The 3673-nt window shown below is 54.3% G+C and overlaps 1 pseudogene; it reads left to right on the plus strand.

Moving 5' to 3' along the window:
- Nucleotides 1–599: 599 nt before the first annotated feature.
- Nucleotides 600–718, plus strand: LOC118606648 (annotated as a pseudogene).
- The last annotated feature ends 2955 nt before the right edge of the window (nt 719–3673 follow it).

Below are 3673 nucleotides of genomic sequence, written 5' to 3' on the forward strand. Positions count from 1 at the left end.
TGCCAAGCCAGCCAACCCCAAGATCTGATCATGATTCTGTCTTACCTGTACATGGGCCAGGCTGAACGAGGGGTTACAGAGTCAGTCAGTCCCAGGAGGGTCATTCTGTCCAGCCCCTCCTTCTACTTCTGGAGGCCTCTTGCTATGTATGCCCTTCACTGGACCCAGTAACCTGGTGGCCCCCAGGAGCTGTCCTATACCCTGCCGATGACCCCTTGCCCCCTTCTGCCACCTGATGCCACTCCTGCGTCACGTCGGGGAAGCCAGGATGCCTGTGCCCAGTCTGAGACGCAGTTGGCAGCAGCTGCAGGAAGCAGGGACCCACCTAGCATCTCGAGTGTCACTCATAAACCTTCACCCTGTTGTCCTGGCTCATGCGCTCACTCACTCACACAGTCATTCACCACTTCTTTATTTAGCCCCAGTGTGTGCCCAGCTAAGTGCCCTGCCCTCGGGGAGCTTACAGTCTGGATGGGAAACGGAGACAAGCTTCCCAGTGTAAACAGGACAAGGCTAGACAGGAAGGACTCCAGGAGCAGGAAGTCGGGGCAGTTCTGGGGGTCTGAGAGAGCCAGACCCAGGCCTTGAGAGAGGTGTGAGTCTACGGCCATGCTATCCTGAACAAGCCCGATCTCATCTGATCTCGGAAGCTAAGCAGGGTCTGGTCTGATTAGTACTTGGATGGGAGACCACGTAGGAAGACCAGGTGCTGCGGGTTAAAAAAATAAAAAAATAAGGGATTGTAAACTGACAAGGTCCTTGTAATCTGTGAGGTCAACCAAGGGATTTGTGAGGTCAACCAAGGGTTGCCTCACTAAAAACAAACAAACAAACAAACAACAAGAGGGAGAGAGGTGTGAGGAGGGGAAGGGAACACACACGTGTCGAACTTTCCAAGGTGGCACTGTGCATGGTGTTACTCACATGTGAGGAATACACAGGAGTAGGGAGGGTGGACAGACAACTTATGTGACCTTGGGCAAATCACCTCACGTCCCTGGGCATCAGTGCGGACCTCCTGGGTTGAGGCGAGGATTAACTAACCTCTCTAACACATGTAAAGCAGAGAATGTGTGGTAAGTGCTGTGAGTTGGGGTGGGGGTGGGGCAGGAGGGGTTTGGTTCACCTGCTGGGTTCTCACAATGACCTTGTGGGGTTCTAATCTTATCCCCATTTCAGAGATAAACAAACTGAGGCAGGGCAGGAGTGAGTGTGATCTTCTCATGGCTGGGCAGCAGCAGAGCTAACTAGAGCAAGGGCCTGCCTAACCAGTTACTCCAGAGTGTTTGAGGCAGGAATGCGTGGGAAGTCTGGGGGCCAGAGCGGAACTGAGGCTGGAGTCCTTCTTTTCATACCCCTCAAGGTGGGTGAGTCAGGGAGTGAACTAGGGGTCTCAAGACCTGACTTGCTGTGCAACCTCCACAAGTTCCTTTCCCTCTCTGGGCCTCAGCCTGGTCTGAAGGCTGAGAGGTTGGATTAGATAGTCTCTCACTGGGTCCCTCGTGGGCCCTCTCAGTACATGCCCATGAGCTCTCTAGTCGTGGGTAGGAACCTCCATCTGCCCCTCATTGAATTTACCCTCCGTTGCTATCCCCAACATTATCACATTGATCGGGCAGGCTCTTTACACATGTCTCATATTACCTCCACTTACGGCTGTGAGAAAGCTCTCATTTACAGCTTACAGTTGAGGAAACAGGCCTGGAGAGGTAAGTAGGGTCCAAGGCCCCAGAGTGTAGGTGAGTGAGCAGAGCGAGAAGCTAAAATCTCCATGCCCCTGTCTTTTCTCTCAGGGTAGGCAGTTACCTGGCCCAGTGGACACTACGACTAGCTTGTCCTCTAGCCCAACAGACTTGGGGGAGAAAGGTTATAGGACAAGATGGCTTTATTGAGACTGCCGGTGGCCTCGCACTGCCTGGGGCAGCTCTGGCCTCGGCTGGGGATCTGGGACCTGCTGCAGCACCGCCTTTCCACAGTGCAGCCTCGTCACACGTAGGGGCTGGCAATGTGCAGCACTGCGCATCACAGCTGCTGTCCTCTGGCCTGCTCCATCAATGAGTGTCCCCGAGTGCCTCCGTGGCATGGGAGCCCTGACCTCTGGGAGTCCCTTTCTCCCCGAGTGGACGAAAAGAGTAATAAGACTATGCACAGACTCTCACAGTTCTCAGCACCTTACACACATTAACTGCTTAGGTCGCATGTCCATCCTATGAGGTGGGTACTGCTATGAACAACTGCATTTTACCAATGAAGAAACTAAGGCAGAGGAGTGGTTATATTACCCGCTAGGTAGCACAACTGGCAAGTGCAGAGTGAGGACTTGAACCCTGGCAGCTCGGCCTAAGAATGGCTATACTCTCTACTCCCTCCCAATACACATGAAACAAAGGAAAACAATAGTGGACAGGCAACCTGTACTTAAAAATTTAACTGTACAGGACAGACCATCTGTGCCTGAGGGAAGCTGAGAGGGGAGGGAGATCAAAGTTTCAAAGCAAAGAGCCTGAGTCTTGGTGACTGAGGCGTTGAAAGGTGTGGGTTGGAGTTGAGGCCCAGGTCTCCTAGTAAAGGTAGGTGTGTGATCCATTCCAGATACTGGGTGCCCGTCTCATAGGTGCCAGGCACTTTACCCAGCCTCGCTCCCCAGCCCCACCCCAAATCTGCCACTCACATTGCAGAGATGGGATAACTAAGGCCTGAGCTCTGTCCAGCAGGGCCTCTGAGAAGAAGGGTGGGGGGCGTTAGGCTGAAGGAATGAGTTCCTGGGGGGCCAGGAGGAGGGGATATGGGCCCTGTTCGCTTGCCTTGGATTTCAGATCTCTAGGCTTCCTGCCCCAGCCCACCTGGGGAAGGATCGCCCCTTCTCCTCGATCTCCTTCCCCCACAGGAGAGAGAAGACAGATGAAAGGCCAGCAGGCTGCCCTTCACTTGTGGCCTCTCAGAGCATCCTTCAACCCTCACAGCCAGCCCAGGAATGGGGCCATTTCACAGGGAAAAGCTAGAGCTCAGAGTTTCAGTGACTTGCCCAAGGTCACACAGCTGATTGGCAGTGGCTCTGTTTGCCTCTGTAGAGAAGGTGGAGGAGAACAGAGAACAGAGAGGAAAGGAGTGAGAAAGGAAGGCAAGGAAGGGAAAGAAGAGGGGGTAGTCTCAGGTGTCTTGAGCTTATTCTCACAGCCTGTCTCCCGGTTGACTTCTCCCCCTTCCCAGGAAGGACAGACCATAGTCTTGGTCCTAAATTGCTGTCCCTCACACCTGGCACCAGGCATGAGGCATCCTGTAAGGGGAATGGCCTGGCAAGGGTTCCAGTGGGGTGTGGCCTCCCGGGAGGGGCTGTTTGTTCCTGGGCAGTCCAGGTTCAAGGATGGCTTTATGGTGCCATCTGGAAAATGTGGCACAGGCGAGCCGAGCTGGCACAGGGCCAGGGCAGGGAATGGGGCACTGGGGCACAGTGGGAGCTGTCCCCCAGCTGTTACCTGGCCCTGAGAGGAAGGTGGGGGCCTCAGGTGGGAAGGGCCCAGCAAGGTCCAAGACCTTGTGAATTGGAAACTAGCCCCATTTCATGGGTGGGGACACTCAGGCCCAGTGGACTGGCAAACTGCCCAAGTTCATACCTGGCCTGGTCTGAGTGACATTAAAGCTCATATTCTACCTGTCTCTCAGAATTGTCACA

This window comes from Rousettus aegyptiacus, unplaced genomic scaffold (assembly GCF_014176215.1).
Source record: "Rousettus aegyptiacus isolate mRouAeg1 unplaced genomic scaffold, mRouAeg1.p scaffold_m13_p_1, whole genome shotgun sequence".
Taxonomy (NCBI): Eukaryota; Metazoa; Chordata; class Mammalia; order Chiroptera; family Pteropodidae; genus Rousettus; species Rousettus aegyptiacus.